This window comes from Pan troglodytes, chromosome 3 (assembly GCF_028858775.2).
Source record: "Pan troglodytes isolate AG18354 chromosome 3, NHGRI_mPanTro3-v2.0_pri, whole genome shotgun sequence".
Taxonomy (NCBI): Eukaryota; Metazoa; Chordata; class Mammalia; order Primates; family Hominidae; genus Pan; species Pan troglodytes.
The window spans coordinates 44,280,078-44,292,311 of NC_072401.2; the positions used below are offsets into that span (position 1 = coordinate 44,280,078).

The following is a 12,234-nucleotide window of genomic DNA, read 5'->3' on the forward strand; positions in this document are numbered from 1 at the left end:
AGCAGATCCAAAAATAAGCTGAGTTGCCATAAGCACACACCAGGAATGAGAGAGAGGCACACAAGTAGCTTGTTCATAAATGCCTCCATTCCTGGCATGTTTTCCAGTTCTATATACAATACAATCAGGCAATTTTGTTTGGTATCCATACACAATGCAATCAAACAAATTTTGATTTTGTTCTGGGTAACTCAGTGAGATGATCCCTTCCTAATTTAAAAAAATTTTTTAAAGCCTGTAAGCCAATTTTTTCATAATTGTGACTACTAATAATTACAAATGTCAGATGAAGCCTTATAAGAAAGTTCATTTGGAATGATCCACTGCTTATCCAAATGTATTCTTCAGAACCTCTGGAGATATGGATCTTTGTGATATGAGGTTCATAAATGGTTCAATTTTATTGTTGTGGGCTTCCATGTTCTAACTGAAAATGAATTGTTATTTAATTCACACATAATAGTGGAATCATGTTCAAGTTATATCTTTGTGTCTCAGTTTATCATCTTCAAAAATAGGGATGATGCCTCCTTATAGTATTTGTTTGATGATAGGTACAATGCTTGACACAAAGTGTATTCTCCCAAAAGTCCAATCACATATATTCTTTCTCTCCCTCTTTTTCTTTCTCTACGTAGGTGCATGTGTGTTGTGCATAATTTTAATATGCTGTGTCTATGTGGACTGAAAATTCAAATTAAGGAACAGTAAACCATCTAGAAGTGAAAATGTTTCTGGATTTGTGATTTTTGTGACTCTTCATTAGAGCTTAAGCCCTATCCTCTCTTTAATCTCTGCTCTATTTATTAGTGGGTCCATGTCTACTCATTGAGTTGGTAGGTGGTGTTTTTCTTGAAAGACATAGTTATGTGTCCCCTTAGGACCTTAGTATGGGATACATACAGTATTATTGTGTGACACATACTCTTTTGTCTTTTTAATTGTTCGATGTTTCCTAAAAGAGCTGAGTTTTAAAATATCCCACTGTACTAGTTTTCTTGGGATGCCATAACCGAATATCATACATGAGGTGGCTTAAACAACAGATGTTTATTTCTCACAGTTCTGGTGGCTCACGGGTCAAGGTGTCCACTGATTTCGTTTCTAGTGAAGGCTCTCCTCCTGACTTGCACATGCCACCTGTTTGCTGTGTCTTCACATGGTCGAGAGCGATCACTCTAGTGTCTCTTTCTCCTCTTATAAGGGCACCAGCACTGTTGGATTAGAGCCTCACTTAATTAAACCTTTATCACCTCCTCACAGGCCCTATCTGTAAATAGTCACACTGGGGTTTTGACCTTCAACATATGAATTTAGGGAGAAAGAAAAGTTTTACTCCATAACACCCACTATTTGGCCCCACATAAATACAGTAGTGATAGAGACTTGTGACCATGTTGAAGGCCTTCCTTGGTACTTGGATTTCTTTTAATGGTTTCCAAAACAATCTTCTTTTTGGAATTGAGTCAGGTTGCAGTTCACTTACTTGGCTAAAACATATGTGCATGCACACACAGACACACACAATTTATTTTAAACATTAGCGTTTACTATTACTTTAGAAATTGTTCTATGCCTGAAAGAGCATTTACTGTTACTTTAGAAATTGTTCTATGCCTGAAAGAGATGGGAGAAAAATAATGTTACTTGGTGTATCACTTGATTTAAATATATGAAGTAGGAAAAATAGAAACAAGGATTATTAGGTATCTTCAATTCATTCATCCTTAACTCTGTGTCAAAGACAGGAAAGAAAAAAAAATGAAGGCATTTTTACCCATGCGTGGTAACAGAATTAAATTGAAACTATTCTAAGAATAACTAGGCCCTGTTTATTCGTAGTATAGACTATCATTTATTCATCTAGGACTCTCATAAAAGTGAAGAAAATGTAAAACTTTGAGTTACATTTAGAGAAATGTACAGTGTCTCATTTGTACTTAATTACAAAATAACAGATCTATTTATTAATTCCAAATAATTGAATGTAAAGTTCAACAGGATTAAGATAGGAGTGCTGTGCAGAACTTGATAAAATGTATCATGTGTAAAATAAACAGAAGAGAATGCTACAGGAAAGTCAGAGAAAGGAGAGCAGTGTTACCAAAACCTCCAAAAAATTCAATAGTAAGAAAAGAGAGATCCAGTGGAATGGCCAGTTTGACTTGTTTTCCCTCTTACTAAGCATGTCTTCCTTTTTTGGCTCAAGAAGCGTATTACTTTTTCCATTCAACTTTCAGTTCAAGGACAATATCCTGCAGGAAGCCTGCGCTAACCATTACAAGAGAATGTGGATTTCTCACATCTCTACTTGTCCACTCTCTATGGCTCATTTTCATTCCTGTCTAGTATTGCTGGCAGATTGACTTTTATAAAATTATCTACAATGTCACTAAATTCAAGTTCATTTCTGGCTGACTTTTTTTAGGTTCCTAGGGATAAAATGTCATTTCCCTATAATATGATTATCTCTCCCTTTCCACCATTTATTACTTCTAATTTAATTTCTGGCTTCTATCATTGATGAGAACAAAATTTCTAAATTATATTAAATAATAATGGTGAAGCAGAAATCATATAATCATTTCTCAATATAAAGACAAAGTTTTAAAATTTTGATTTCATAAGCCAGGCACAAAAAGACAAATATCACATTCCCATTTATATGTGGAAGCTAAAATATTTGAAGATGTGGAGGTAGAGAGTGGAAAAATAGGTTACACAGATTGGGGAGAGTGAAGGCAGACAGAGAGGATGAAGAAATAGATTAAAGGGTACAAATATGCAGTAAGTTAGAAGGATTAAATTCAATGTTTGATAGCAGAGTAGGATAACTATACTTTAAAATGTATTGTGCTTTGATGATGGACACCCTAAACATGACTTATCACAAAGCATTATATGCATATAAAAAAATTCTTATGTATCCCATACATTTGCAAAAATAACAAAATAAAAATTTTATCTCAAATATTTTAATAAAGAAAAATCATTCTAATGCTATTAAACTCAATTTTAAAACTTGAGACGGGTCTTTTAAGGTAGTCATTTGAGCATATATTTCATTGATAAAATAATTTTTTATTGATTTAGTAACTTGCATTCTTGAATCAAATCCTTTCTGTAGTGTTGCATCATGTTTAATTCTAGTTGTTAGTATTTCTATCTGAATGTTTTATTATGTACATGTATGAAATCAGTATAAAATTTCCTATTTTAATTAAATTATCAAGTTTGATATTGAGATATTAACTGTATATGATGAATTTGTTAATCTCACATTGTTTTCATGATTTGAAATGGACAATGTAATATGATAATTATATTTTTCTTCTAACTTCTAAAGATTTCACCAGTGAACACGTAATGATGTGGCTTTTTCATGCAGTATTTTCATATTTTTTATAATTATTTCATTAGCTATTTTCTACTATTTTAATAATTCTGCTTTAACAATTTGGTGTTGAAATTTTAAAAAATCAAATCATTTAAAATTTATAATATACAATTAGTGTATATGATATACAATTAGTGTATATGTACATAATATTTATTATCACTTTTTACATCTTTTTCTCTTAATTTGTATGGCTTCTTTCTTGCTTTCTTTTTTTCAGAACCAGATCTTACAGTAACCAATTCCTGTCTTTTATTATTGCTATAAACCAGATAAATTTTGTAATAATTGATTTGGTCAGACAGTACTCACAAATTGCTCTAAGCTGAGAATTGACCATTCTACTCTTCCAGGTTTCAGCTTATGTCAACTGTTACAGCATGGTGGTTAACCATGTGGATTCTGGAACGCAACTTTCTAAGCATGAATCTCAGATTTACCACTTACCAACTGTGAAGTCGAGCAAATTATTATACACTGTGTGCTTCAGTATCTCATCAGAAAAATCAGGAAATATGAGTAGATACTTCACAGGGTGGTGTTGAGAATTAAATGCATTAATTCACATACAGCATTTAGAAGACTGGCACAGAGTGAGTACTTGATAAATATAAAGCAATTATATTGATTTTTGTTCTACTTGATGGCATAACAATATTACAAGTAAATACGATATGTGAGAGGGTTATTTATCTGATTCCCTTCTGCTGCCTCTTTCATTGCAGGAAAAACAACAACAGCAACAACAACAACAAAACGATCAGGAATCTTGCCTGAAAGTAACAAACTATTCTGGTTGTTTGTTTAAATATCTGGGTTTATGACCCATCATCATCTCTCTAAGCAATAGATAAATGCAATGACTCATCAGCATTTTTCTGCATATGGATACCAAACTCCTGACAAAAAAAAATGGAAACACCTGAATCTAAAGAGGCTTGTGTATAAATATCCACTCAAGTAAACAAAAATAACATAGCACCCTATAAACTATCACCATGGGCTGCAAGGGACCACTGTAAGCAACCATTTTTAGAAAATAAAGCAGAGCTTCAAGCGAATGTAACAAAGCCATGTGCCTTTAGAATCAGCCATAAGGCATGGAGTTTATTAAATATAACTAGATGCTTATTCATTCTTTAACCCTGCAGTAAAACCTTGGGGAAATAGGCAGGTGTGATCAAAACACTAAGTAGGATTCTATCTTTTTTTACAATCTGCAAAGGTAGTTTCTTAGTGCTGTAAGTGCTTTCAAGTTTTTGTGATGATGAGATGTCTGCAGACTACATCAAACTAAGGAAGTCTTTTTTTAGATCCATAGGGTAACGCAAGAACGTGATGCTTCTAGGATGCGATTCTGAGGCTTACTCAGGACACTGGCCATAAGCAATTTCTGGTTCTCATCCTTTAATCTCTTTGACTTCCCATATTTTACTTGCAAGTATTCCCAGTTTCATTTACTTTCCAAGTATCATTTGTACTTCAAAGATGCTTACAGCTTCATTTAATCTGTGAATATAAAAAAAAAAAGTAAACTGAATGAAGAAGCGTACTCTATGGGCTAATATAGATACTTGAAAATCAGATGAAAATACTCTCCACTGCAATGACTTTCCTTGAGAAATGAGAAAATGAATATGAAAATGTGTAACCAGGAGAGAGATTTTGAAAAGTGTATTCACAAAACAAGTAAGAAATGAATTAATAATATATTTATATTGATATCAACAATTTTATTTTTAAAATAATCATAAAAGGTGGCATTCAGGAAGTGTTTTTCTTTGTAATTTTTCATGGAAAGAGAATCTGCTGACTAAAGCTTCTGTACGATTAATCTGCCAGTCCTAAGTGGAATACAAAATTTGTGATGTACAGAAAGTGTCAGACTCAACTAATTATACTTTTTGCCTTATGAATAAACTATTACTATTGATTTTCTGCTATTCTGGCTTTTTTTTTCAATGTTTTTAAGAGCTATAACCACTGCAGTATCGCTTATCCTCTGAAAAACACAACCTCACTCAAAGGGAAATTTTTAGTGGTTGTAATTTTCCTACAGTTGGGTTTATGACCGGAAGAAGACATCCCAGGGCTTATCCAATCTTCTTTCCAGCATTCCCTCCCCTCTTGACTCCTATATAAGTAGAAGAGTTAGTAAATGGCTTTGCTCCTTGGTTGGAGGGAGATACTCCCGATATTCACGTTTGTGTATGTAAAGGCTACAATGATAGTTCACTGAAGCACTATAAAAGTAACACACAATATGGAACAGAAAAGCCTGCTAAAAAGGCAATCTGGAAAATTAAGCACTTTGCAATTGTAAATTAACAATTATATCACTGTACTGCTCAAGAAATGATGCATAAGAATCATATAGAGTACAATTGAGAAACAGTATATATTTCCAAAGGAAAATGGCTAGGATTTTGTAGCAATTTACCCTTTGCTTTTATTTATAAACGCATTAACTCTTCAAGTTGTTAATCCTGAGGCAGAATTCAGTCTTCACTCCCAGCCTATTTCTCCTCTATTCTTACATTCATAATTATTAACACTATAATCCAGATACTGAAGTTGGAAACTATGTAATCATCCTGGAGATCTGACTTTCCCTCTCCTACTGTGCATGATCAAGCAGCTCTCAACCTTCTCTCCCTCTCCCACACTGCAGACATACCTAATAGATAGTATGCTGGCACTCCCATGGACAGATTTGATTTTTCAGAGCTGTAAAATAGAAAAAAAAATTGGGTTTACGTTTTGTACAAGGTACAATTTTTACTTGCTTCTTGTCCAGTTTCTCTCTAAAATTCATCACACACACACACACAAACACACATGAGAACTACTGATCTAAGAATAGTGTTGTCATTTATACCTTCTTATTCCACTTGCCCCCTCCACTTACTCCTCACTACTGCCTTATCTTAGGCATCCGTCATCCCTCTCCAGAGTATAACAACTTGTGCCAGAATAGCTCCTCTGCCTATTGCCATTCCTCTCTCCAATCCCTTTTTTTCTTTATTAATCTTCCTGAAATTCAAATCCAATCAAGTCAGGCCTTTGTTTCAAGCTTTTATTCACTCCCTAGTGACTTTGTCACTAGCTCCCTATGACTCCACAGCCTTCATTTAGGTGTTTAAAAAATAAAAAGTAAAATAAAATATTTTCCTGAGACAACAATCCATTATGCTACTCAATTATCCTGTGAAAATGGATGTATATTCTACCAATAAATATATGAATTGCCCAAGGAACCCATTCAATTGTGAATAGTGTGTATTATTCTATAGATTATTCTATAAATATCTATAGTATTTATAGATACTATAAAAGAAGTATTCTTAGGGAAATAATATGATACTGTAAAGAGAGGAATCATTAGAAATAAGTCACAAATATGAAATGGTATTTGGACCTTGAGCAATAGAACATGGAAAAACACTGTGCAGAATGAAGAGTCAGCATAACTGGTGAGGTGCTTAGGTTGATATTTGATGCCTTTACACATTTTATGTTATTATAATTATTTTTGTTGCTCTTGTAGTGCTGCAATTGACTGAAATCTCTTTGAGTATAGACACTATGTTCTATTTCTCTTTGAAATGTAACATATAATGGAAAAAGCATAGTATTTGTAACCATGTAAATTTGATTTTGATTACAAGACCAGCTATTCATTAGATGTAAGAGACTTTGAAAGTTACTTAATTATCTCAGTCACCTATCTCCTTTTTAGATTACAAATAGTAAAAGTCAAAGGATTTGCATGAAGAGTAAATGAAATAAATTATGTCAAGTTTCTAGCACAAAGACTACTTATAATATACATCAATAAATGGCTGTGTGTGTGTGTGCGTGCATGTGTGTGTCTCTAAGTGTGTGTTTAGTAGGTATTTGGCAAACAATTATCTAGATGGATTTTTCTTACTAACATTCTGTTTCTAACTATAGTCTTTACCACTCAGCACATGCTGCAAGGATCCAGCAGTGGAAGGAAAGATTCTGTGTGATTATGAAAAGTCACAAAAAGGATTAAAAAAAGTTGAAAAGAATCAGGATAATTAAGCATAGCAGCCTGTATAGAAAAATGGAAAAGTTCAAGGTGAAGCCTGTCAAAGTATTACTAACTAAATAGGTGTTCTCTCACACTTTCTGGATCTTAAGAGTAAATCTCATCTGAGTCCTTTCTCTCCAATTCAACTCAATAGTGGAGGTTTAAACTTAATTCCTGCCTTAGCCTATAATATATGTTTTATCTTAATCTCTTATCTTTGAGAACACTTGATAATATTTTTACAGTAAGTACTTAAGTCAAACGAGAGAAATTGGTCTCACAAACTTACTTTCAAAAGCAGTCATACATTTTAAAATATTTTATTTAAAAATTAGCATATGCACAATATATGATTTTAAACCCAAATTACACATGTATACCATATCATAAAGAAAGACAAATTTATAGTAACAAATACTTCAGGAAAAATACTGTTAATAGAATAGTGTTGATAGAATAAAATAATTCAAACTTGAAAGACAAGTTCTGAGGAAAAATGTCCAAAACTATTTTACCAAAACACATCACCATTATAAACCAAAAATGGAGGCAAAAAGGAAGGAAGGAAGGAGGGAGGGAGGGAGGGACAGAGGGAGGGAGGGAAGGAAGGAAAGAAGGAAGGAAGGAGGGAGGAAGGGAGGGACAGAGGGAAGGAGGGAAGGAAGGAAGGAAAGGGAAGGAAGGAAGGAAAGAAGGAAGGAAGGAAAGGGAAGGAGGGAGGGATGGAAGGAGAGAAGGAGGGAGTGAAGGAAGAAAGGGAAGAAGAAAGGAAGGAGAAAAGGAAGGAAAGGAAGGAGGGAGGCAGGGAGGGAAGGAGAGACGGAAGGAGGGAAGGAAGAAAGGGAGGAAGAAAGGAAGGAAGGGAGAAAGTGAAGGAAGGAGGGAAAGAAGGGAGGAAGGAAGGAGAGAAAAGAACTTGTTCCCCTCTATGTGTCCATGTGATCTCATCATTTAGCTCCCACTTATAAGTGAGAACATACTGTATCTGGTTTTCTGCTCCTGTGTTACTTTGCTAAGGATAATGGCCTCCAGCTTCATCCATATTCTTGCAAAGAGCATGATCTCACTCTTTTTTATGGCTGTGTAGTATTCCATGGTGTATATATACCACATTTTCTTTATCTGGTCTACCATTTAGATTGATTTCATGTCTTCGCTATTGTGAATAGCTGCAATGAAGATATGCATACATATGTCCTTGTGATAGGACAATTTATATTCTTTTGGGTATATACCCAGTAATAATTTTCTGGGTCATACTGAGGCCTATTGGAAGGTGGAGGGTGGGAGAAGGGAGAGGATCAAAGAAAATAACTAATGGGTACTAGGCTTGATGCTTGGGTTATGAAATAATCTGTACAACAAACCCCCATGACATGGGTTCACTAAGATAACAAACATGAATATGTACCCCTGAACTTAAAATAAAAGTTAAAAAATGAAGAGCTGGGCACAGTGTCTCACACCTGCAATCGCAGGCTATTGGGAGTTCAAGACAGTTGGATTGCTTCAGTACAGGAGTTCGAGACCAGCCTGGATAATATGGCAAAATGCCATCTCGACAAAAAATACAAAAATTAGTCAGGCATGGTGGTGGGCGCCTGTAGTCCCAGCTACCTGGAAGGCTGAGGTATGAGGTGATCACCTGATCCCCAAAGGTCGAGGCTGCAGTGATCACTCCACTGTACTCCCACCTGAGCAAGAGTGATATCCTGTCTCAAAGAAAAAGAAAGAGATCAAGGAAAAGAAAGAAAGAGAGAGAGAGAGAAGAAAGAAAGGAAAGAAAGGAAAGGGAAGGGAGGGAGGAAGGAAGGAAGGAAGGAAGGAAGGAAGGAAGGAAGGAAGGAAGGAAAAAAGAGGAAAAGAAAGGAAAAAGAAAAAAAGAAAAAGAAAAAGAAAGAAAGAAAGAAAGAAAAGAAAAAGACAAGAAAAGAAAATAATTTAATGGTGGAATTTAACCAAACATAAGTGTAAAGAAGCTCCTATAACAGAACTGGGACAAGTTTTAAAGTCAAAAACTGGTTGAACAATATGTACAACTCTCTGAGATAAAAACACATCAAGGAGATCGAGGATCTTTCAAAAATTATTTAGGGATAAAATGTCAACACTAGATAAAGAATGTGAATTTGGCCAGGTGCAGTGGCTCATACCTGTAATCCCAGCACTTTGGGAGGCCAAGGCGGGAGATCACTTGAGGTCACGAGTTCACAATCAGCCTGGCCAACATGGTGAAACCCCATCTCTACTAAAAATACAAAACTTAGCCAGGCATGGTGGTGCCTGCCTGTAATCCCAGCTTCATGGGATGCTGAGGCACAAGAATCGCTTGAACCCAGGAGATGGAGGTTGAAGTGAGTCAAGATTGTGCCGCTGCACTCCAGCCTGGGCAATAGAGTGAGAATCCGTTTCAAAAAATAAAAATAGAAAAAGAATGTGAATTTAAAACCTCAGCAATGGTGAGGTAATTGTTAGAAACTGGTGGTGTAATGTACTTCTGGGAACATCTAAATCAAACCAATGGGGTTTAGATTTGCAAAGATTAGCGAAGTCCTATCAGAGATGAGCCAAGTTTGCTCATTAGAAAAGTTCTGCATTGTACTAGAATGGCCCAGCCATATTAACCCTACTATCCTAGTCATGGACTGGGAAGCAACACAGAAATATCCTGGTTTTGGTGTGGACACTGATGTATATCTCAAAAGTATTCAGGGTGCATGATGCCTCTAACTATATTCCTTGCAGTGGATCTAAGCAGTGCACTCCCAAAGCCACCACAGTCATGAAAGAAAAGAATTATTTGTACTAATTCTAAGTGCAAACTTGAGCAAATGGCTCCAAGAGTAATTGGAAAATCTTGATGGGATCTGACAAGCATGTGAGACCTTCAAGAATCTTAGAAATATTATAATACTCCCTGTATCTGCCAGGGTTGTCCCAGAGAAACAGAATCATATATATAAAGAAAAATCCAATCAATAATGCAGGCTGTCAGCAAGTGCAGGCTGGAACTTTCAACCCTGAACTGAAGCTGCAGTCTCCACATGGAATTTCTTCTTCAGGGAAACCTTAGTTCTCTTCTTAAAATCTTTCCACCAATTGAATCAGTTTCACTCAAATTATCTAGCATAATCTCATTTGCTTAAAGTGAACTGATCATAGATGTTCATCATGTCCACAAAATATCCTTAAAGCAATAGCTGAATTCAAGTTTGATTGGATTATTGGGAGTTACAGCCTAGGCAAGTTGACATATTATAATAGCATTAACACCATCTCCCAAAGAAGAGGAATCTAGCCCAAAGAGATAATCACAGGGACACAGTAAGGTAACTGAAAACAACAGAAATACCAGATGAGGCACAGTTGGTTGGGAGAAGTAGATCCCAACAGGGTCTGCAAGCATCAAATATAACATCTATGGATTAAATCACCATGTTATGCTGGAGTATAGGGCTGTAGATAGAAAATATTCCTGACCCAGAAGAGCATTGAGACACAAATAATTGGCCACAAATGTGGAGGTAGAAGATACCTTGAGCCATGGAACTTGGAAAGTTACTCTAGAAATTCCCATCTTAATAGCACATAAAGGCCATATATGTTAAACATAGAATCCTAAAAAGTACAGCATTTAAATCTTTAAAATTATTTTTTAAAAGCTGAAGAACTAAACATACTAATTTTTTTTTTTTTTTTCTGAGATGGAGTCTTGCTCTCTCTCCAGGCTGGAATACAGGGGCGCCATCTCAGCTCACTGCAACCTCCACCTCCAGGGTTCAAGGGATTCTCCTGCCTCAGCCTCTGGAGTAGCTGGGACTACAGGCATGTGCCAACATGCCTAGCTAATTTTTGTATTTTTAGTAGAGACAGGGTTTCACCATGTGGGCAAGGATGGTCTCCATCTCTTGACCTCGTGATCCACCCGCCTTGGACTCCCAAAGTTCTGGAATTACAGGCATGAGCCACCGCACCCAGCCCATACTGATATTCTTCATGGCAAAAAAGAATAAACCATAAAACATGTTCACAAAACAAACTAAAAATAAAATCTAGAATTTTAAAATAGTATTAAAAATTGTTTTAAAAGGATAAAATCCTTCAAAGAAAGTTTAATCAAAATTTTTTAATATAAAAATCAAACAAATATGAAAATAAGACATGAAAGGTCAACAAAGTAAAAAACAAAAAATAAGGATATTTATATAGTTTTAAAATCTTTAAAATTTTACGACTAGGCAATAGGAGGATACAGAATAAAAACTAACAGATTTCAGCAATGAATTACAAAAATGAAAATTATTTCAGTAATAAAGACCGAACTAAAAGAAATTATGAAACATTTAGGGATGAAAAAGTTTCTACAATGAAAAACACACTGGAAGAGTTTAACATCATATTAGACACTCAAGAAGAAGAAAAACAAATAGCAAATTTTAAGTCATAGTTTTTGAAACATTCCAAATGAAGTACACAGATGGGAAGTGACTCAGTGAGTTTGGGGAAATTATCAAGCAGCCCCAGAAAAACAGAAGAGAACACAGGGAACTAGAAACAATGTATTTCTAAATTTAATAACTGTAACTCTTGATATAAGAAGTTCAGTGAAACCAAAGCCAAAGTAAGATTACAAAATTACATTCAGAGGTATCATAATAAAATGGTTAAAAGGGATTGATAGGTTGGGTCGGGTGGCTCATGCCTATAATCCCAGTACTTTGGGAGGCCGAGGAGGGTGGACCACCAGAGGTCAGGAGTTCGATACCAGCCTGGCCAACAT

The 12,234-nt window shown here is 35.3% G+C and overlaps 1 long non-coding RNA gene across 2 annotated transcripts in view; it reads right to left on the bottom strand.

Moving 5' to 3' along the window:
- Positions 1 to 4,473: 4,473 nt before the first annotated feature.
- LOC107974246 (uncharacterized) overlaps positions 4,474 to 12,234 on the bottom strand; it is a 36,767-nt gene continuing 29,006 nt past the window's right edge. For both annotated transcript variants that reach the window (XR_008547488.1, XR_001716864.3), the window contains 2 exons: positions 6,075 to 6,124; positions 4,474 to 4,906 (listed from right to left, as the gene is read on the bottom strand). This is a non-coding gene — a long non-coding RNA (uncharacterized LOC107974246). The remainder of the gene's footprint in view (positions 4,907 to 6,074; positions 6,125 to 12,234) is intronic.